Here is a 23,628-nt window from a genome sequence, read left to right on the forward strand (position 1 = left end):
TATTTAAGTTATTTCACTTGGTGGCCTGTTTTTCTGTTTGTTTGTTTTTTCTAATCCCAATTTTCCTTATACAACGAGGACCTTCAATATCACAACTTTCTTTCTGTGTGTGACAAGGCTGTCTGTTCACATCCCCTCTGTTCACAGTTTGAGGCACCGTGTGGTGTCCTAGTCCTGCCTCAACGTCCCAGCACAGGTCTTCCTTCAGCAGCCCCCTCCCCCTCTGGTGCCCTGCTGGTCCCCTCGGAGCACATGCAGGACATGGGATGTGACAGCGTCTCTCCCAGAAGCTCTCTGACACGTGAAGGCTCACAGCTCTGTCCACGCAAGCTTCTGTTCACAGTAGCCTGGGCAGGGCTCCGAGGCGGGGGTCGGCAAACTCATCAGTCCACAGAGCCAAATATCAACGGTACCACGATTGAAATTCCTTCTGAGAGCCAAAGTTTTTAAACTTAAACTTCTTCCAACGCCACTTCTTTAAAATAGACTCGCCCAGGCCGTGGTATGTTGTGGAAGAGCCACAGTCAAGGGGCCAAAGAGCCGCCTGTGGCTCGCGAGCCGCAGTGTGCCGACCTCGGCTCTGAGGCAGAGGAAAGGGCTCTTCCTGCTCCATCGGTTAAGCTTTCCCCGGCTTGTGGGGCCGGGCACAGGTGCTGGGCGCGCTCCTGTTGTAACCGAAACCCAACTTTCACTGTTTGCCACTAGGAAAGCCAAACCCCCGAGACATGTGCTGGTGAGAAAGGAAAGGGTTTATTCGGGTGCCAGTCACCTGAGAAGATGGGGGACTCTTGTCCGAAGCCCATCTTCATATCTCCGTGTGGCCAGCGGGTTTTATGAGGAGGGAGAGGGACAGCAGGACAAGGAAATCAAAGGGGCAGAGCTTAAAAAGTTCTCCACGTGGAGGCCAGCACCGTCCATGGGGATCAGGGTCCTGAAACTGGTCACGTGATGGTCCAGCGTGTGTCATCCTGGTCTCATCATCCTGGCTTGATGTCATCCTGGTGCTACGGTTGAAGGCCAGCAGTTCTCCCAGAGCTGATAATGATCAGAGTAGCAATGAAGGCAGCTAATCTTTGGCACTCTATTTATTATTTATTATTTCATTTTATTTTTTAAATATATTTTATTGATTTTTTATAGATTGGAAGAGAGAGGGATAGAGAGCTAGACACATCGATGAGAGAGAAACATCGATCAGCTGCCTCTTGCACACTCCTTACTGGGGATATGCCCGCAACCAAGGTACATGCCCTTGACCGGAATCGAACCTGGGACCCTTTAGTCTGCAGGCCGACGCTTTATCCACTGAGCCAAACCGGTTTTGGCTGGTAGTCTCTCTAAATTCTAGGCTTTGTTTGGGCTTATATACGAGGCGGGTGAGGGCAGGGGAGGCTGAGCGTTGGTTATTTTGCACAGAGAGACCACTGCCCGAGCCTTTTCCTGCCCCATACGAGGATCAGCTGTGCCTCTCCTTCTCCCCGCTGCCGTTCAACAAGGACAGGGCAGGCAAGAGAAGAACTGTAAGATCCAACGAGCTCAGGCTTCCAAAGGCCCAGTCTCCATGCGGTACTGGGTCCCACCACCACCAATAGCAGGTGGCCTGCTGCTGCCTACACCCATGGACAGGTGTGCTGGGGAGGAGGAGGGGTGCCCTGAGCATCAGGGTGCCGGTACGGTCCCTCCTCTCTCCTCCTGTGGCAGCGTGGGGGCGTGGGAAGGAACGGTGTGCCATGCCCTGTGTGGGGCCGCAGGCCACCCAGCTCCCCAGCACCTGCTCCTCCCCACCCCTCTGTTGGACGGAAGTCTCCGCTCTCCTAAGCCATCGCACGGGTCTGCCGGCCTCAGAGGGAGGCGGTTCTGAGGTTTGCGGAAGGTCCCAGGCCCGGCGCCTGCTGCCAGAACCTGCCTCCGGCAGAGGTGGGAGGAGCGCTTGGCTGCAGGCAGATGTTTTGTTCTGAGTGGAGGCGAGGGGCCGGCCGGGGAGTGTGCAGATGGGTGGGAGGGAGAGGGAGCCGGGGGCGTGAGCAGGATCCGCGCAGATGGTGTTGGTTGAGTGTGATTTCTGTGGCGGACGGTTGTGATGAGAGCCAGGTACATCCTCGGTGCATGCAGAGGTTCTCGGCTCTGCCCTCTCCCGCCCCTCGCTGCCGCCTCTCCGCCTCTTCAGCAGCGGCTTCTTCTGGAACCCAATCCCTGGAGGTGCTCCCTGTCACCAGAGCATCCCCACCTCCGCCACCTCCCCTTCACTCCCCTCCCTGGGACTGTTCCCTCCCACCTGCCGTGGCTTACACACACACGCCCAGGGGTTCTCTGCACTCAGCCCCTGCGAGGTGGGTCTGTTCTCCTCCCCTTAAACCTGGGGCACATCCGGCTGCTTTCCTGGTAGATGGGGCGGAGGTAACACGAGGTCAGTGAAGGCCAGACACCTTCTGCTTGGGCCCCTCGGACAACCCCCTTCGGATCCCCGAGCTGCCAGGTGAGGAGTCCCTGCCAGGCCACAGGCAGGGGCCACGGGCGCCCGCTCCTGGAGAGCCCGGTGAGCTCCCAGGCACAGCATCACCCCCCGACAGGCCGTGGGCTCCTCCAGCGAGCCCAGCCTTCAGCCCGTTCCCCGCCGCTGGGCCTCCCTGGCGGAAGCCCCGAGAGCAGGGAGCAGAGACCATCCTGCTGGCTGAGCCCGTCCAGGTGCCCACAGACTCTCCCAGCATGCACGGCGGCGATCACAGCCGCTGGTGCTGGGGTGCTTGGCCATGTAGCGGGAGTGAGCGGGACACCATAGCCGTCATTCCACCGGACCACCCGTCCACCTCGGAGCCTCTCCGGGGCTGACACCAGGCGCACTTCGCTGTCTCAGGGACTCTTCCTCTCTTGCCAGCCAGCCAGCCCGCCCTTTCTCCTAGCATTGGGGTCACTTCCCAGGAATGAAAACCAGCTCGGTCTCCATCTGCCCCCGCGCCTTCTAAACAACAGCGGCCGGAAGAGTCCGCCTCACCCTCCATCCCACGCTGCTGCCTTTTATGTCTCGTCCCAGCTCATTAGCTCCGAGAACAGTAACGAACCACGTCCACGTTCCTTCTCCCTCCCACCCGGCACAGGCCCTCATCCCAGGGGAGAGGAAGGATCAGCAGAGTGGGCCATGCATTCCGGTCAGCCCTGTTATAAGCAGCATAGGTAGGGGCTTAGGCTGTTCATTCATTCATTCATTCACTCACTCACTCATTCATTCACTCACTGACTCATTCATCCATCCACTCATTCATTCTCACTCACTCATTCACTCAAATATTTATGAAGTGCCTGGTATAGGCCAGGAACAGGCCTAGTAGCCAGGGCCAAGCAGCACCTTGGAAAGTCAGGTGACAAAACAAGAAAAAAGTCATAAAGGAAACGGAGCCACCTCTCCTGACACAGAGGGAAATAGCTGAGGGGCGCTGGGTCGGTGCAAAGGGCAGCTACTAGGTCCCTGAACTGTGTGATCTGGGTCCCTGTGATGACTGGTCCCATCACTCTTTCTGTTCAAACAGGGTTGAAAACAAGAAGAGCCAGGGCTTGGGGTAAAACACAGCCATGCAGACGAGTGCAAAGGCCCAGGTCGAGCACACGCATGGCCCCTTCTCTCCCTGGAGCAGTTAGCTGAGGCTGGGTGACAACTACCCCCGGGTGCAGGGGCATCGGGCAGCGAGCGTTTGCTGCCGCACAGCCTGTCCTGTGAGTGGGGAGCAGGAGCAGAAGCAGTGCAGCGGCAGGTGGAGGTTCGGGCCTGGCAGGAGGTGGCGGTGGAGAGGTTGAGGCGTCGCCTGGGGATGCCCGAGGCTCCACATCCGAAACGGCCCCCAGCGGTGCTTGTGGGAGACCCGGCTCCTTGCGGGAGGCTGGTGGGGCCTCAGCTCCTCGCCACCCCGGCCTCTCCCTAGGGCTGCGCGTGGCACCCGGCTTTCCCGATCCTTGGCGACGGCATAACCTGACCTCAGAGGGTCACGCCCTCCTTCCCGTGTGCTCTGGGTCACAGAGACCCACCGGCACAGTGTGTGTGTGTGTGTCCTGACTGTGTGTGTGTGTATATGTGTGTGTCTGTGTCCTGACTCTGTGTGTGTGTGTGTGTGTGTGTCCTGACTGTGTGTGTGTGTGTGTGTGTGAGTGTGCTGCACATGATGTGAATACCAGGAGGAGGGTCGTTGGGGTCATCCTATAGGCTGGCTGCCATCTTTTCCTGCTTCAGCCTCATCCCGCATTGTGCCTTTGGTCTGCATTCAATAAATATTTATTGAGCATCTGCTCTGCTGCCTCTGGGATTCGTCAGGGATCAAAACAGCCAAACACCTGGCGGGGCTGGTGACTGTCTGTGAGGCTGACCCGTGGCCAATTCAATGGGAGGGGCTGCGTGGAGACTCGTCTCTGAGTTTGTGTGTGTGTCCTGACTGTGTGTGTATGTGTGTGTGTGTATGTCCTGCCTGTGTGTGTGTGTCCTGATTGTGTGTGTGTATATGTGTGTCCTGACTGTGTGTGTCCTGTGGGTGTGTGTGTGTCCTGACTGTGTGTGTGTGTATCCTGACTGTGTGTGTGTGTGTGTGTGTGTGTCCTGACTGTGAGTGTGTGTCCTGATTGTGTGTGTGTGTATATATGTGTCCTGACTGTGTGTGTCCTGTGGGTGTGTGTGTGTCCTGACTGTGTGTGTGTGTATCCTGACTGTGTGTGTGTGTGTGTGTGTGTGTGTCCTGACTGTGAGTGTGTGTCCTGATTGTGTGTGTGTGTATATATGTGTCCTGACTGTGTGTGTCCTGTGGGTGTGTGTGTGTCCTGTGTGTGTGTGTCCTGTGTGTGTGTGTCCTGTGTGTGTGTGTGTGTGTATCCTGACTGTGTGTGTGTGTGTGTGTGTGTGTGTGTGTGTGCTCTTTCCAGAGAACATAGCTGTCCCCTTCCCCCTTCCCCCTTTTCCTCCGGGGCCGGGCGGACGCTCCTGCTCGGGTCTCCGCAGAGGCAGCAGCCCCGCTGTCCTCCCGGCCATGGAGAGCGGCGTGGGGGCCCTGCTGCCCCGTCTTTTTTTGGGGGAAAGCGAATGGAAACATGCGGACATGTCTGACTCCGTCTGGCACACTGCCCACCCACCCGGCCCCCCTCTCCCCGTCCTGTCCCCCACGGGCGTCTTTACAGCGGTAAACAGCCGGCCGTTTGATCAGCGCTCAGAGCCGCCCCCTTCCTGCTGGCACAAAGGACGCGGCAACATCAACGCCGTCTTCGGTGACGCTCTGCAAACGCCCCTCCATCAAGGGCTCTTTATTTATTTATTGGGGGGAGAGAAAAGGACTCTGGAAGGCCTCCGCGCCGGCTGCGTCTCTTTCTTCTGTCTGCAGGATTCCGGGAGGTTTGATAGAACGCTCTGGCAGCTGGCACGCCGAGGCTGCTTTTAAATGCGCAGGAATACATCCCCCCTCAGATCCAGAGCGCTTCTGGGGCGGCGTCTAAGGAAGGGGTCGCGCACCCCCTCTCTCCCCCCCCCCCCCCAGGCTGTCGCTGTCGGAGTGGCACGTGCAGAGCCTGGCTCCGCGCACTGGAGTGGACTTGAACGGCGTCCAGCGCTCGCCATCTGGCCCTGATTGTAAACATGTGTACACAAAGTGAGTGTCACTTCAGCGCGTCCTCCAGGGCCCAGCTGCCTGGCTGGTTGCTGCAGCGATCCCCGGGGTAGGGGGCCGAGCGGTGGCCCCGGGAGGACAGCAGGCGACACAGGCGGGCGGCCTCGCTCCCAGCAGGGTCTGTGGTCCGTGGGCGGCGAGGCGGCAGGCCTGCAGACACGTGTCCGCCTGTCCTTAGGGTGGACAGAGGCTGTACACCTGGCTCCCGGGCCATCGCTGCCTGGCAGAGCATCACTGTCCTTTGGGGCTGTGGATGCTCCATCGGAGGCCACCCTGCTCTCCTGCTTCTCCGTTTCCAGGGACCTGCTCTTGGGAAGTGCTCGCTGGATGGGGCCAATCCCTACCAGCAATGGCGTTCCGTGTCCACACAGCCTCTCTGCGCTTCCCGCACGGATTCCCCCCCCCCGCCCCCCCTCCCATTGTCTGCCATTGCTAGGCAGGGCGAGGGCCCAGTCTCCACCCCTCTGGTGCGGAGGAAGCGGTGAGTGAGTTCTCTCTGTCCCTCCAGCGGGAGCAGGGAGACTTCAGAGAGTCCTGGTCCTCTTCCCAGCCTCCCTCTCACAGCCTTTCAAATGGGATCGCTGTCGCTGTCTCCGCACTTTTCCCTTTATTTTTTTCAAATATATATACATTGTATTGATTTCAGAGAGGAAGGGAGAGAGAGAGAAACACCAGTGAGCTGGCATCTGGAGTGCGGTGGCCAGGCCCCGAGGCCGCTGGGCAGTCCCGCGGGTGTGGCTTTGGCAAGGTCAGTCCCACAGGTGCCGCCCTGCCCGGCGAGCTGGTGCCTGGGGAGGCCCCTGACATGACTCCACTCGGGGGGACAGGCCCTTCTCCTTCCTCCCAGAGCCCACGAGGCTGGCAGGAGGCGAGGGCGGGAGGAGAGAGACTCAAAGGCCAGGAAACGGAGGAAAGGCGGATCCAGCCAGCAGTGACCCCAACGCCAGCCCGAAGCATCGCAATGAGACAGTTCCACGGAGTGACACCCGTGCGGTGACAGACACCTAGTTACAGTGGGAGGGGAACGGGCAGGAAAACCACTTCACGGAGCCACTATTTGCCTTGCTAATTTCTGCGTGTATGTGTGCGTGTGTATTGTATGTGTGTGTGTGTGTGTGTGTGTGTGTGTGAGTGTGAGTGTGGGCAAGCTTGCTTTCCTGTTGGGTGTTTATAAAATCTTAATTAGGTTGTGCGTTTTGGAACAGAGATGGAAATATGTCTTTTTTCCCCGTAATAATCTCCCTTCCCCGGGGACATGGCTGCGCCGTGCACAGTCTTCTCCGAGCAGGGAAGGTAGCAGCGGCCTCGGAGGACAGCAAGGGGAGAGGAGGGGGAGGACAGTCCCCCTCCAGGCTCCTTCCCCTCCCCCCTGCCCCCATTCAATCACAGACGGATGCCTAGCTTACATTAAAAAAAAAAAAAAAAAAATCAAAACCTCCGACTGGACTCCCAGCAGCTATTTATAACCTGTCTGGAGAAGCTGGCATTTCGCTCCTATTGAATGCATTTTTAACGGCCTTTCAGGGGACGGCCTGGGGGGTCAGAGGGGACGCACCGCGCTGTGCGTGTGGTGGGCGCTCAGGCCGCCTGGAAAGGGACGGGAAGTGGATCGAAGGGAACGTGGGGAGGGTGTCAGCGGGGACGCCTCCCCCCTCCCCTCCATCTGTGCCGCCCAGCTGAGCCCACGCCTGGAACGGGCCCCGGGCCATCTCTCTCAGCCGCTTAAGGAGAGCATGCCTGCGGGCCAGCAAAAGGGACCAGATTGCGGGGGAGAAGACCAGAGAGCAGGAGGCCTGGCTTGGCATGGGTCACGGGGGGCCCTCAGACCCTCCACAGAGGCAGCCCCTGGGAAGCAAGCTGGCCACCTGGTTGATGTCAAGAGGCTCTGGTTCAGGGACCGGTCTCAGGAACCTGGACGACCAGGATGCACCGACCGGATGCAGCCACGGAGCTGTCAATCAATTAAAAAATATATTTATATTTATTGATTTCATAGAGGAAGGGAGAGAGATAGAGAAATAGAAACATCAATGATGAGAGAGAATCATTGGTTGGCTGCCTCCTGCATACCCTCTACTGGGGGAGATAGAGCCCACAACCCAGGCATGTGCCATTGGCTGGAGTCAAACCTGGGACCCTCTGGTCTGCAGGCTGACGCTATCCACTGAGCCAAACTGGCTAGGGCCAGAGGGATTGTTAAAATACCATTTCTGGGCCCATGCCCAGGGCTTCTGACTTAAAAATTACATTTCAGAGAGGAAAGGAGAAGGAGAAGGAGAAGGAGAAGGAGAAGGGGAGAGAGAGAGAGAGAGAGAGAGAGAGAGAGAGAGAGAGAGAGAGAGAGAGAAACATCATTGATGAGAGAGAACCATCAATCAGCTGCCTCCCACACCTGGGACCAGCCCGAAACCCGGGGCATGTGCCCTGGCTGGGAATCGAACTGTGACCTCCTGGTTCGTAGGCTGTCACTGAACCACCGAGCCAGGCCAGCCGGGCAAGGGCTTCTCACTTGGTGGGTCTGGGCAGAGCTGAGAATCCGCGTGGATGACGAGGGCCCAGGTGGTGACCGCGGGGTCAGGAGCTGACGCGGAGAGAGGCACTGTCTCTCGGCCAGCCCCGGCCTGGGAGCTCGGGGGCCGGCAGGGGCGGCGACACAGCCCTGGAGCCCCGTGGGCAGCGACCCGGGCTCCCTGTGAGCAGGTGCACACCCAGCGCTGCGGGGCCCCGGGGAGGAGGCCCTGAGTCAGGTTTGGAAGAGCAGTCCGGCCAGATGAGAGAGGAGGGGGACCTCCTAGGGGGCAGGGCTTCTGGGGCAAGGCTGCAGGGGTAGAAAATGCGAGAGTGTTCCCTAGAGATCCACCTTCTCCTCCCAGCCCTTCCCACCAGGAGCAGGGTGCCCACCCTCTGCCCCACGGGAGCGGCCCCCTGGGACTGCCCCTCCTGGGAACACCTGGGGAGCTTTTACGTCCCATCAACGCCCCGTCCCTCCCCCAGATCCTGAGGTAATTGGCCTTGGGTAGGGCCCAGACATTAGTTGTTGTTTTGTTTTTTAAATGAAAACTCCTCCAGAGATTTTCCTGGGCAGACAGAGCCGAGCAGCCCTGGCTCAGCCCCAAGCCCCTTCCTGCTTGCCCAGCTGCAATTTGCTGGGAGTTGGGCAAAGGCTGGCCCCCTCCCTCCCTCCTCCCGCCCCCATGGCCTTCTCTCCGAAAAGCAGCTCGCCGCCGAGCATCTGGCAAACATCTGCTCCGCTCCACCCGGAGCGGGGCGACCTACTTTCTGGCCTGTGGCGTCTCTTGCCCGGAGGGGTCCCGCCGGACGCAGGGGCAGATGGAAATGCCAGCGCGTCTGTGTTGATGCTGCGTTTGGGTGTCACCCAAGTGCCTGTTTCCCTGTCAGGCTCCGGACGTGGTATTTAGAGAGTGAGCCACGGCCGCCAGGCGCTTGCGGGGCGAGCAAAGCGTCCGCAGCATCCAGAGACATCCTGGTCCCGCTGCCAAGTGCGGGCGGCTCTGGGCGTGGGGAGGACCTCGGCCAGCGGGGGCTGCATCGGCGTGAACACAGAGCCCAGGAGGGATGACGGCAGCGCACCTGGGAAGGTCACTGCTCGCCGCAGAGCCGCCCAGCCCCACGCTGGCTCTTCGCGCTGTTCCCTCGCTGTCTGTTTCCCACTGTGAGGGGAGATGGGGCCACGCAAGATGAGGCAGGCATCTCTAGAAGGTTCCAGCTCCATGGGTCCACCTTGGGGATCAGATAATCCCCTTCTCCCACAGCTTTCCTTTTTTTTTTTTCTTTTTTTTTTTTTTAATATATATTTTTACTGATTTTAGAGAGGAAGAGAGAGGGAGAGGGAGAGAGAAACATCAATGATGAGAGACGATCATTGATTGGCTACCTCCTGCACGCCCCACACTGGGGATTGAGCCTGCAACCCTGGCCTGTGCCCTTGATCAGAATCAAACCGAGATTTCCTGGTTTGTAAAAAAACGCACAGGGTGCGGTTGAGAGCGTTCTAAAAATGTTCCCCCCAATGGCCCCTCCCCCGGTAATTCAGCTCAGTACTCCTGCTCTAGGGGCTTTGCAGGTGGAATTACGGTCACTAATCAGATGGCCTTAAGATACGGAGATTCTCCTGGAATATCTGAGTGGACCCGGCATGATCAATCCCACGGGTCCTTAAAAACAGCAGGAAAGGCAGAGAAGTCCATTCAAACCGCACAGCCGAAGAGAGTGGAAGACGCTGTGGCCGAAGGTGACTGACGTCAGAGCGATGCTGAGTGCGGGAGGCCTTCTCGCAGCATCGCAGGACCCGAGAGACGCCCCTGAAGCCGAGCGCGCCTCCCAGCTGACACCTGCGAGGGATTGGGGACCTCCGTCTCACAGCCTCCAGGGACTGAATTCAGCGACAACACTGACAACACGAATGAGCTGAGAAGCAGGTTCCCCCAGAGCCTCCAGGGAGGAGCCAGCTGGCTGGCGCCTGGATCTGGATCTTCGGAAACCAGCGCCAACCCGGATTTCTGACGGGCGGAGCTGTGAGATTGCACTGCGGTGCTTCAAGCTGCCGCGTTCGTGTCTGTCGGCGGCGATGGAAGCCGAGTGCGGAGGCTCTCACACACGCTGTGTCTCCGTTCCCGGGCCTGCGGCACGGCTGCACTGGGCTCAGCCAGGCTGGGCTCCCTGCTTCCAGGCAGAGACTCAAGTCTGCTTCCTGCATCTTCCTTTACCTGGCATGCCCTTCCCAGGGCGGGCATGCAAGAGCTGAGGAGTATTGTGGAGGGAATGCGAGTGAACAACCACTGGAGTCCAGACCAAATTAAAATTTAGGGAGCCTTTGTTAGCTGGCCGACGAACTGGCCGGTGACTGCCCTGCCTTTCTCCACGCAGGGAGTCCAGAGAGCAGCCCTGGCCCTCTGTGCAGGACCACTTTTAAGCACATTAACCACATCCTGTTTTTGCAGAACAAGCAACTCAAGACAAAACAGTTTTTCCTAAGCAACGTCAGGAGCATGCCATTGACGACCATGTTGTTCACAGGGTCGTCCTGTTCTTCAGAAAGCTGGCAGTGTTCTATGAAAGAAGGCCTACGTGCTGGTGTCAGCACTGACAGCTCCATCTGGGGCACAGTCCACAGCCTCTCTGGAACGAACTATAAAATCCCCTCTCTAACAGGGAGCAAGCGTGAGCCTCTGCTGCATCATGGCAGCCGATGCCCTCAATGGCCCCCGAAAGTCACGTGACCAAGGCCAGATTCTGCGGGAAGAAAGATGTATTCCACCTACTGTGGGTGAGCGGGCACTGCGTCACCGGCTCCGAGCCAGGATATCCGCTTCTGCTGGACCCAGAGAGTGGAAAACGGGGGACTGGAACCCCTTCTCTACACACTTCCTATGGAGCAATCAATCCGATCCGCCTGGAGCACGCATCGCTTCCAACATGTAATTGAACTCACCTGCTTCCCGTGTTAATTGTGTACACACGTGTGTTTCCCCAAGTAGAACATCAGCTGCTTGATTGTGGGAAATGTCCCTTTTGGGCCCTCATGAATCTTAAGCATGTAGACCTGGGACACAATAGGTTAATGAAAGTGTGGGAAACGAATGAATGAAGGAACCCATGAATGAATGAATGATCTTAGCTGTGTCACCGCCTCCAGAGTCCTTACCATGATCCCTGATCCATTTCGTGTAGGAAAAGCAGCCTCCCCACCCCCCCTGCCCATGCCCCGGTGAGGTGAAAAACACTCCCTCATCACTATGCAAACAGACTCCACCTCCAGCTCCACCCCCAGCTCCATCCCCAGCAGTCTCCAGGGGCCTCGGGAAATTCTAAAAATATCCCTCAAAACTGCTGTGATAACCACCCTTCCCCCTCCTCTGGCTGCTGAATTCAAACAATAGGTCCTGCCAAGTCCCCAGAGGCCTCAGTCCTGGAGCTAAAATAATAATAATAAGGCCCGGTGTTTGGCAGGATTTTCTGGGTACACCTGGCTTCTCTTTTGCGTGAAGGGATGGGCCATCTCGGCCACAGGTACCCACCAGGCCAACGAGGCGGCCTCTGGGAGAGTGCTGATTGGTGGATTGAGGCGGGGTTTGTTGGGTGCCAGCCTTGGGCATCTCTTGCCCGTTTCGGTCCTCACAGTGGCGGGTGTGGTTACCCCCGCCTTGGCCGACAGGGAAGGGGACACCTTTCCCAAAGGGGAAGGCACCCCTGTGACTCTGAGGCCGGGCTCGCTCCCCACGCCACACAGGTGGATGGTTCCAGAATTCCTGAGACCGGGCGTGTCAGGGTGTGGCCAGTGTGGTGGAGCTGAGGCTTTGGTGAGGGCGGTGTCCGGTGAGTCCTCTTCCCGGGGACCCTCCCAGCAGAGCCTTCAAGGACTCCTGGACGTGGCTATAAAGGCAGAGCAGCGGGGACCGGTTTGGCTCAGTGGATAGAGCGTCGGCTTGGGGACTGAAGGGTCCCGGGTTCGATTCCGGTCAGGGGCATGTACCTTGGTTGCGGGCATATCCCCAGTAGGGGGTGTGCAAGATGACTCTCTCTCATCGATGTTTCTGACTCTATCTCTCTCCCTTCCTCTCTGTATAAAAATCAATAAAATATATATTTAAAAAAAAAAAAAAAAGGCAGAGCAATGGCCGAGGAGCTGGTATTTTTTTTTTTTTTTTTTTTTTTTTTTAAATACATTGTTATTGATTCCAGAAAGAAAGAGAGAGGGAGAGAGATAGAAACCTCAATGATGAGAGAGAATCACTGATCGGCTGCCTCCTGCTCACCCTACTGGGGATAGAGTCCCCGGCATGTGTCCTGACTGGGATTTGAACCAGGACCTCCTGGTTCATAGGTGGATGCTCAACCCCTGAGCCCCGCCGGCTCACGTGAGAGCAAAGGGAGCCGCGCCGGATTGGACAACTTACACTCTCCGCTTGGGGATTGTGGTCTAAGAACCAGGGGGCTGCCCAGGACCCAGCAGCAGCACCACCCAATATCGTTAATGATGCTTGGTAGCATTAAAAAACCCTTTAGAATATCCTAATAAAGAGGGAAAAGGCTAATTGCCTGCCCCACCTTCAAAGATGGTGGTGCCCACAGCCACAAGATGGCACTGCCCAGTCCCCTCAGCCCCATTGGGGCGCCTGACTTCAGAGTCCCCCAGTTCCCTCAGCCCCCCCAGCCGCCCAGGGCCAGCCCAAGGCACAGGTAAGCCTTGGATGGTGGCTGCCCAGCTACCCACGGTCGCCAAGGCTCAGGTAACCAGGGCTGGCTGGGGCATGCACTGCTGGCAGTGGCAGCAGCAGAGGTGTGATGGGCCATTGCCTTCCCCTGCTCGCCAGGTTGTTTCCTGCCCCTGAGGGCTCCCAGACTGTGGGAGGGGGCAGGCCAGGCTGAGGGGACCCTCCCCCCCCGCCCCCCCCCCCCCCCCCCCCCCCCGCCCACCCCGGTCCAGCACATGAATTTTCATGTACTGGGCCTTTAGTGTGGTCTAATTATCTCCACTTTACAGAAAAGGAAACTGAGGCACAGTGCAGGATCCTGCCCAAGGACACCCATTCGGTAAACTGTGGAGCTGGGGTCGGGCCAGACTGGCCGCCGCTGGGGCCCAGGTCCTCACCTACCTCTGTGCTACCTGCCACCTGGAAAAAGCAGAATTCCACCTTTATCGATCGCCCCAGACGCACCCACTGGAGAGCGGGAGAAGGAAGCCAGGAGGGCCGGGCGCCAGGGGACCCAGGATCAGAGAGGCCCTGACCCCTGCGCTGGGGGAGGGGCAGCGAGCCAGGCCCTGGCATTAAAATGCAAATTTCTGCCTTGCTGGCGGCTTCATCCTCTGACTCGTTATACAATTTGCCAGTTATAGAAGAGAAATTACCATAATGGGGCCCTGGGGAATGGCTGTAAAAAGGAGACCAAACGTTACTTATCTGCGCTCCACTACAATTATCTGCGGCTTTGTTCTCTGGCTCCCCGGAAAAATGAAAGCGTCAATGGCAGACAGGGTGCTGACCAGGCCTGCGGGCGGAGCAGGAGGCAGCTCCTTTGGTTTCTCCCCTCCCGCAGGTCCCTCAGCCAAGGGGGGCAGGGGGGGTGGTGGTGGTGGTGGAGGCTGTTGAGCAGGAAGAGAGAGAGAGAGAGAGAGAGAGAGAGAGAGAGAGAGAGAGAGAGAGGGAAAGAGAAAGAGAAAGAGAGAGAGAGAGAGAGGCTGGGCAGAGGGAGCTCCGTCCTCTCGGCCTCCCTGGCTCAGGACTGCCTGTCTCCCAGGGGGCACGCTTCATGTGGAGGTGGGACAACTCCACCCACTGAGCTTCCCTCCTCAGTCTCACCAGGTGTCAGCCAGACCTTGGGGCCTCAGCAAGGCAGCAGGTGGCCGGGTTCCACACGGGAGCAGCTATGGTGTGGGCTGCACCCTGGGGGCACCAGGGCCCTGATGCCCTGAGAACTCTTCTGCTCCTGAGAGGCCTTTCCACCCTGCACCTGCCACCCTGACCCTGACCCTGACCCTGACCCCGGGCTGCTCCAGGGCAGACACTGGGCCTGATGCAACTTCCTCCTCCCAGCACCTGGCGTGGCGCTTGGGACAGAATAAGGAGTTTAAAATGTGGTGAATGCGTGAGAGCGTCCATCTGTGGCCACGTGTCTGTGTGTTTGCAGGTTATTCTGAAGTTGTCTTCGCCCAGGTCTGGCTTCTTTCAGGCCCCAGGCCTCTGCTGGTCCGCAGGCTCCCGCAGGCAGCAGTTAAATATGTCTCAACTCCGCCAGGGGAGCCGACGGCCCAAGGTGCGGCTCAGGTAGTTTTACTTTTCTCGAGTCGTAGGCGTGCCTCTCGCTCCTTTCCACTCTGCCTCGGGTCGGGCTTCTCTGGTCTTAGTTCCTGGAGGGCCTGCACCTCTCTCTCTCTCTCTCTTAAATATATTTTATTGATTTTTTACAGAGAGGAAGAGAGAAGGATAGAGAGTTAGAAACATCAATGAGAGAGAAACATCAATCACTGCCTCTTGCATACCCGCTACTGGGGAATGTGCCTGCAACCAAGGTACATGCTTTTGATTGGAATGGAACCTGGGACCTTTTAGTCTGTAGGCTGACCCCGGATTCTCTCACTTCGTACCCTCGCCTTCCTCATCGGAAAAGGGCCTGCGGGCCGGGGACAGGCCTGTTCCCCACGAGGCTCAGAGATAGGAGCAGTGAGCCAAATTGGTTTCGGCTGCACCTCTTGTATTTGTGCCACAACAGGATGGCTATGGCTCCGGGCTCTGAGCTCAGGTCACAGAGGGCACACTCGATGCCCCGGAGCTCCGAGACGGTCCGGCAGGAGCCGTCAACGTCGGGTCTCCCCTGAGGAGATCCGAGGCACAGTGCAGGATCCTGCCTAAGGACACCCATTCGGTAAATGGAGGAGCTGGGGTCGGGCCAGGCTGGCCGCCGCTGGGGCCCAGGTCCTCATCTCTGTGCTACCTGCCACCTGGAGAAAGCCGGAAGACCCATACGCTGGTGCCGGGAGGCAGAGGCCAGCTGGGTTAGAACACAAGTCTCCCCAGTTTGACCTCCGGCCCTGCACCCCTTTCAGTAGCAAAGCCAGCCAGCATTCGCAGTAGCAGACGGCAAGCCGCGGCGAAGGCAGCGCACTGCTCCTACCTCTGAGCCTCGCGGGGACCGGGCCTGTCCCCGGCCCGTGGGCCCTTTTCCGATGAGGAAGGCGAGGGTACCGAGTGAGAGAATCCGGGGTCAGCAACCCACGGCCCTGACCAGCCTGCCATTGTTTTTTTGTTTGTTTGTTTGTTGTTGTTTTAATATATTTTTATTGATTTCAGAGAGGAAGGAAGAAGAGGGAGTGAGAGATAGAAACATCAGTGACAAGAGAGAATCATTGATCGGGTGCCTCCTGCACGTCCCACACTAGGGATGGAGCCCGCTTCCCGGGCTTGTGCCCTGACTGGGAATCAAACTGGGGCCTCCTGGTTCATAGGTCCACACTCAACCACACTACAGACACACCCCGCCACGCAGAGGAATGGCCCACACCTGCTACAGACACACCCAGCCACTCAGAGGAACAGCCCACACCTGCTACAGACACACCCCGCCACTCAGAGGAACGGCCCACACCTGCTACAGAAACACCCCGCCACTCAGAGGAACGGCCCACACCTGCTACAGACACACCCAGCCACTCAGAGGAACGGCCCACACCTGCTACAGACACACCCCGCCACTCAGAGGAACGGCCCACACCTGCTACAGACAGACCCAGCCACTCAGAGGAACAGCCCACACCTGCTACAGACACACCCCGCCACTCAGAGGAACAGCTCACACCTGCTACACAGACCCCGCCACTCAGAGGAACGGCCCACACCCGCTACAGACACACCCCGCCACTCAGAGGAACGGCCCACACCTGCTACAGACACACCCCGCCACTCAGAGGAACAGCCCACACCTGCTACAGACACACCCCGCCACTCAGAGGAACGGCTCACACCTGCTACAGACACACCCCGCCACGCAGAGGAACAGCTCACACCTGCTACAGACAGACCCCGCCACTCAGAGGAACGGCCCACACCCGCTGACCGGCTGTTTGACCTTGAGCAAAGCACGTACCCTTGCACAGCCTCCCTAGTATCTCATTATGAGCCTTGACTCCGTTCCAGGCACTGGGCTTAGTGCTTCTCACCTGTAGCTACGAGTATTATTATACCCACTTTGCAGATGTGGAAACGGAGGCAGGGAGAGGGAAAGAGGGGTTAAGCAATGCGCCCGAGGTGGCACAGACGGTAGGAAGAGGTGTGGGTGCTCCTGATCTCAGGGGGTCGCTGGGAGGGGTGAGTGCATTAAGAGGGGTAAGAGCGCAGACTCTGGCACAGGAGGAGAGCTTGGTAGATAAATGGCTGTGATCACTGTTATGCTGCTTCTCTGCTCCCCGCCCCATCCGGCTCCCTGCCAGGCAGAGCCGCCCCCACACGGCCTCCGTGCGGGGTGGGAGCCCAGAGCCGCGGGTCCGCCCCAGGAGGCGGCCCAGGGGAGGCCGGAGCCCGCAGGACCAGGCTGGCTCTGAGCGGAGCGCCTTCTCCCAGCCGAGCCTTGATTGGAGCCCATTTACATGTTAGAACTCAACCTAGGAAACCACAATCCATCAGCCACTGATGGTGTAAATTGCTTTGCTAAATATATTTCTGGGTGCATGGTAAGTAAAAATATCATGAATTTAATAAGCCTTGGAACTCACATTTTTCCAATCCTAATTAAGTTTCTGCTTGGCTCTGGACGTGCTCCTGTCTCCGGCGGGGCTGGGAGGGCGGGCGCTTCTGCTCGCCGCCTGCGGGGCCGCCCAGCCAGACGCTTCGCGTCATGTGCACTTGGTCCGGAACGGTGGGCGGCAGGCTCCTTGGTCCTGCTTTGCGGGATCCTTGGTCCTGCTTTGCTGAGGCTCCCGGAGTCTCCTCTCCACCCAGAGCCCGTGCCACGGCCGGAGCCAAAGTCTGAACCTCGTTCCGCTCCCTCCTGCCATCGCTCCCCCACCACAGTCCCTGACACACATACACGGGTCCTCGTTTGTCAGTGAAGCGGCCCCTCTGGTCCAAGGGTCTGGCATTGCGTGGCTTACCCCTCAGGGGTATCCTGGCCTTTATACCCATTTCATGCCCATGCGTTCACTCTCGAAGCCCCCACGTCCCCATGGGTGTCCCATGCCGATCCCCACCGTGGCACCGCGCTCACAACCAAGAGCCTGGGTGCCGACGGCGGGGGCAGCGCCTCTGCCCAGAACGGCCGCCACGGTGGGGTGCTCGCCGGCCGGGCGTCTGGCGGTGAGGTGTGTGCTGGCTTGGCTGGGAGATAGGTGGTCAGCCTTCCTCGGGATGTGTCTGAGGGTGTTTGGGTGAGACCGGCGTTTAAGGCAGAGCACTTGGAGCAGAGCTGACTGCCCTCCGCGGGCGGTGGGCCTCCCACTCCGGTGAAGGCCTGAGCAGAACAAAGCCTGACCTCCCACAGGCAGGCAGTTCGGTGCAGACCAGGACGGCCTTTGGGTTCAAACAGCAACTCGTCCTTGTGCCCCCAGGCTGCCAGCCTTACCCCCTCCGGGTTTAGACTCACCCACCCAGCCCCACAGTCATGGAGCCAGGTCCTTGGAATAAACCTCTCTCTCTCTCTCTCTCACTCTCTCTCTCTCTCTCTCTCTCTCTCTCTCTCTCTCTCTATATATATATATATATATATGTGTGTGTGTGTGTGTGTGTATATATACATATATACACACATATATATATACACACACACACACAGGATATATATATATATATACACACACACACACACATCATGTGTGTGTGTGTGTGTGTGGTGTGTGTGTGGTGTGGTGTGTGGTGTGTGTTGTGGTGTGTGTGTGTGTGTGTGTGTGTGATGTCAGTTCAGTTCCGTTTCTAGGGAAAGCCCCAAACTAATGCCATCCAGTGCCGGGCCCTCTGTCTACACCACAAGCCCTGAACACTCCGGGAAGTGGGAGCAGCTGCTGAAGAAGATGGGGAGCAGGGAGCCCGAAGCTGTGCCCTCTGTGCAGAGGGGTGTGAGCAGCGTGGAGTCCACTCGGAGGTGTGGCCAGGCCGCCTCCTCAGTCATCCGGTGGGAAGCGCCTCCCTGGGCAGCTCTGGTGAGACAGGGAGCCGGCGGGGGTAAACGGAGCTCCTGGGGCGGGAGGCGGGGCGGGATCCGGATCAGTCCCAGGTGTCTGGGCGGCCAGAGCCTGTGCAGACGGGTCCCCTCCCCCCTCGGACCCATCTGGCAGCCCCTAGTGCTCCAGGGAGGACTGCCTCCTCCAGGGGTCGCAGGGCGGGCCTGGGCCCCGTTCTCACCTCCCGACCCCTCTTACAGCCGGAGAAGCTGGGGAGGGCGGGATCTGTCTGGCGTGGTGGCGTCGGCAGCGAGAGGCTGTGTAACTCTCCACACAACGTCAGCCGCACATGACACAGTGATGTTCCCGTCCGAGAGGAATTCCCGGCGGCCGGGATTCTGGGGAGCTGCCCGCGGGCCTGGGAGGACCTGAGCAGGCCCTTCCCCTGGGACCCTGGGCGAGCGGGTCCCCTCCCTGCGCCTCGGTTTCTGTACCCCACAAAGAACACATCATCGCGGGTGCTGTGAGAATTCCATGAGCTGTGCCCCAAAGCCAGGAAGACGGGAGCCATGGACAAAAGCTGGCCCGTGGCTAGGGTGGCCCTCCCACCCCGGCCCCTAAGCCAGAGCCGGGGAGCTGGCCTCCCTGCCCGCAGGCCCCGCAGGGTGTGAAGGAGGCTGTCCCCGTCCCCTCAGAGGAGCGGGGTGGGCACTGTCCCCCCATCGAGCCCCCCCACCCCCATCTCCGTTGGTCATCGGCTTAATTAGCCACCAGGTTCTCAGGGCCCCTGGCCCCTGAGCGGGACGGGGACAGGCTGGCGAGCGACGCCGGGGCTGGGCCTGGCAGCCGTTGGTGCCCTGGTCGGAGGCCTGCGGTCCAGCAGGAGGTGTTTTTAGCTTTCTCATTAGCGGGCGCTTCCGAATTAGCCTCCCGTTAACCTCCGAGGAGAAGGAAAGTGGGCTTTTCTCCCTTCCCAGAGCAAGCCTCTCCCGCAGGTTTCCATGATTAACGTTTCATGCGCCTCAAAGCTCCAATGAGAGCGGCCCTCTGATGCCCTCGCCCCCCTGTGTCTTCTATTTCCACACGCTGGGAGCACAGGGTGGCAGACACAGAGCCATGGGTGGAGCGGGGCCCGCGGTCCCTGCCATGGCGCGGAGACGCTGTCACGCGGGGGAGGCGGTCCCTTCCTCCTCTCAGACATCCTTGTTTCCGTCCCGTGTCTCCGCCGGTCCCTGCTCCCTCCCTGGCAAAGGGTCAGGGTCTGGTCCCACCGGGAAGTCCCCGCCAGGCCCCTGTGGGTGATGCCAGGCTGACCCTCAGCCGCTGCTGCTCTCGGGAGCTCTGCCTGGCCCCGGAGGCCTGCGCTCCGGGCCACAGAGGAGACCGCGTGACCTCGGCGGGGTGTCGGGGTGCGGTGGAGGGGGCTGGTCGCCCTGCATCCGGTTCAGGCCGGAGAGGAGGATGCAGAGCCAGCCGTGTGGTTTCCCTGCACGCCAGGCAGCTCGTCCCGGGAGGCGGACCCAGGCTCCACGCCCCCGGCAGAGGCAGGGGGATCCAACCGGCCAGGGTCACCCGTCGGCAGGCCTCTGTGTCAGGAGTGGCCCACAGACGGGCCTGCTTCCCCGACCCTGGTCCCTGCAGCGCTCATTAAGGCTTCCACCTGCGCGGGGCGGGGGCGGGGGCGGGGGGGAGGGGCGGGGGGGGGGAGGGGACGGGCAGAGGGAGGCACTGGATTGTGCTTCTCATTAAGCAGGTCCTGTTGGGGACAGGGAGGGGGGCAGCTTTTCTGTTTCTCCTTCGCCCGCCCGCTTGACCCCTGCCCTTCCCGCACGCCCCGCGCTGCCTCATTAGTGCACAGGCCAGGCAGCAGCACAGGGAGGCTGGTTTTGGAAAAAACACTCAGACACAGAAACCCGGCCTTCACGTCAGGTGGGGGGCAATTAGTCACATTTCAAAGGAATTCTTGTGTTCCAAAGGCTCAGAGGCAGGGAGCTCGGAATTCACCAGCTTCCCCGGAGTCTCCCGTCAGAGAGAGAGGGACAGCCCAGCCGAGCTGCATTCCTGCGTGTGTGTGCATGTGTGCATGTGTGTGCATGTGTGTGCATGTGTGTGTGTCCCTGCTTACATTCCTTCCTGCTAGTTAATCCTCCCTCCCTCTCTTCCCTTCCCTCCCTCCTTCCTTTCCCTCCCTTCCTCCCTCTCTCCCTCCTTCAGTTTTAATTAACTTGTTGTTCCCATCCCTTCCCTCTGAGGCTGATGTCCCTCACTTCACAGATGTGAAAGCCAAGGTTATAGCCAAATCCCAGAGCACACAGGACCTGGGATAGTGGTCGGCAAACTCATTAGTCAACAGAGCGGCAAACCGCGGCTCGAGAGCCGCATGTGGCTCGCGAGCCGCAGTTTGCCGACTGCTGACCTAGGACGAGCCCAACCTGCCGGCTCCATCCAACAGGTGGACCCGTTTCTTCTTGGGAGGAAACTCCCTGCCACGTGGGGGGGCATCGGACCCAGCGAAAGCCCCTCTGGCTTCCAAGCAGCGGGGCTTGGCCACGGGACCCCTTCTGCTCAGGAGGCCAGAGGCGATGCTGAGCGGGACCCGGGGTGGCTGCAGGGCGGCTGGCGCCGCTGGGAGGGCGCGCGGCCCTCTGATGCCCTCACCTCTCTGCGTCTTCTATTCCCACACGCTGGGAGCACAGGGTGGCAGTACCCTAGCACTACGATGGCCTCAGGGCTGAGGGGCTCCGGGGCCACCTTGGGCCTGAGCACTGCCCACACCGGGAGGGCCAGCCCCCTCCACGCAGACACAGAGCCGCCGCCCAGAGGAGCAGCGCCGGGCCCGCCCCTCTGTGCTCAGCTCCCAGAGAAAGGAGTCATTAGTCTTTCCCGAGTCCTTTCCACACAATGACAAAGAAAAAAAAAAAAAAATCTAAGAAATAAATCTGGGCCTGGAGAGGCAAAGGAACAGGCGGCATTGTTCGCCGCTCGGAGCTCCACACTCATCGTAACGACAGGGAAGGCGCTGCCTCAGAATTCTCTGGGCCCTCACCGCCCCTGGAGCCACCGGGGAAATGGGGAGGGGCGGCGCCCACGGGCGGGCGCACAGCTGCACCCCCACTGTGCGCACAGGGCCCGTGGTGTCTTGGCGGGAGCAGAGACAGAGTTCCCCCCGCTGGAAACCGGCCCGATGGGGGAGCGGAGAACGCCGGCTCCCCTCTGGGGGCCCAGGCCGCAGCTGGTGGCTCTCTCAAAGCGGAAATGTGAGGCTAATCAATAGTGGAGTCCCGACTGGAAATCTCTTTGCAAGTCCCTAGCTTCGGGTTGGAGCGGGCACCTGTGAGTGGCACCCTGGGGAGTCTGGGGTTCAAGGCCGCTGTGGGAGCTGGCACGCGGGGAATGGAGATGCAGAGTTGGGGTAGAGAAACGCTGGTTCTTAGGGTCCTTCAATAGACTTGGCAGCAGCAGGGGCGGCAGGATTTATGGAGAGACTGACGGAGAGATCTGCGCGTGTAAGAGAGGCGAGAACTCAGAACACAGAGATGGGGCAGGCCTGGAGGGGAGCGGCCATGCGGAGTGTCCTGACAACGGCGATTATGGAGCAGGCCGTGCTCATGGTGGCCACGGGGCACCCAGGGAGGAGAGAGATGGCTGGAGGCAGTGAGCCAGCTGAAGCGAGAGAGGGGGTGCCTACCCCTTAGGGGGCTACCTGCAGGCCGAGGGCAGTGGGCTGTTGGGAAGGAGCGGTGCTCTCCCCTGGAACCGGGAGGCCAGGCTGGACAGGAGCTGGCTTCCATTCCTTTGCTGTGATGGCGGTGAGGCACACACAGTAGGTCCTCAGCCAACGCCTACGGGACGCCATGGAGCCGTTTCAGTAGACGCCCGGTACCAGCTTTGCGATCGGAGCAGCGGAGTAGTGGCAGCTATTCCAGAGAGTTATGGCTGCGATCAAATCAGCCGGCCTGCCGACCACCGGCTTGCAAGGCAGGGCGCTCGGGTCAGGGCTGCGCTGGGAGGAGGAAACGCACCCCACGGATAACCTTGGGGCCAAGGAGCGGAGAGCTCAGACGGGCGGCAGGAAAGGAAGCACGGAGCAGCCGCTTATAAAAGGACTGAGGGCTGGAGACTGCGCAGGGAGCACCTGGCCGAGCAAACACAGAGGGAAGGCAGGTCCTGATCAGTCAGAGCCTCACGCTCTTGGCACCCGGGCCACTCCCTGCCCTGCTGTGTTGTGGCCTTGGGACAGCCAGGCCACCAAGAGGAGGACTTTGGGGCAACCTGGATCTGCCCCCCAAGGGCAGCTCACATTCACTGAGCGCCCTCTCTCTCTCTCTCTCTCTCTCTCTCTCTCTCTCTCTATATATATATATATATATATATATATATATATATATAATATATATATGTAATTGATTTTTTTACAGAGAGGAAGAGAGAGTTAGAAACATTGAGGAGAGAGAATCATCAATCAGCTGCCTCTTGCACACCCCCTACTGGGGATGTGCCCACAACCAAGGTATATGCCCTTGAACAGAATTGAACCTGGGACTTTTCAGTCTGCAGGCCGACGCTCTATCCACTGAGCCAAACCGGTTTTGGCCATGGAGCTCTTGATGGGTGCCAGTCCCCACTAAGGGCTTCCTGCTCCAGTCCCTCCCGGATTCATGTGTTGAAGCTCTAGCTCCCGAAGTGATGGGAGTTGGTGGGGCCTTAAGGGGGGAGGGGATAGTTTAGTTGAGATGAGGTAATGGGTGGGACCCTTGTGATGCTGTTAGTGTCCTTACAGAGGACCAGAGCTTCCTCCATCACCGAGGGAGGACACGGCAGAGAAGGCTGCCAACCGCACGCCGGAGGGCTCTCCCGGCACCCGTGCCCACCCTGGTCCCAGACGTCCCGCCTCCGGAACTGTGAGACACAAATGTCTGTTGTCTGAGCGCCCCCTGGCCCCCCCCCCCCCCCCCCCCCCCCCCCGTCTATTGAGTTTGGCGGTGTCAGCCCCAGCGGACCAAGGAAGGCGAGCCGGGCTTTATGGATTAGCTCCTTTAAGCCTTACAAGTCTAAGGCACAGAGGATATGTGCACGTAGAATGTTTTATATTTCGTGTGACATGTAGTGGTTCTTCTAGGCAAGGCCTTTGCTGAGCCAATCCTGGCTCCTGTCCTAAGCACCATCGTCACCCGGTGGAACTAACCGGACCATCCGCGCCCTCCTGGCCTGTCTCAGAGGCTCAGAGCGTCCTGAGGACCAATAGTCAGGCCTCATATCCACTCCCGGGCAGATTCATCGGACGCAGCCCGTGGCTGACCTCCAGGGGACACCAAGGCCTAGCTCTTGAGTCATGGGCGCAATCCACGCGCTGCCTGCCGTCCAGGCAGGGGAGACCCAGGCGCCATG

The sequence above is a fragment of the Pipistrellus hanaki genome, assembly GCF_964339955.1.
Source record: "Pipistrellus hanaki genome assembly, chromosome: 16".
Lineage (NCBI taxonomy): Eukaryota > Metazoa > Chordata > Mammalia > Chiroptera > Vespertilionidae > Pipistrellus > Pipistrellus hanaki.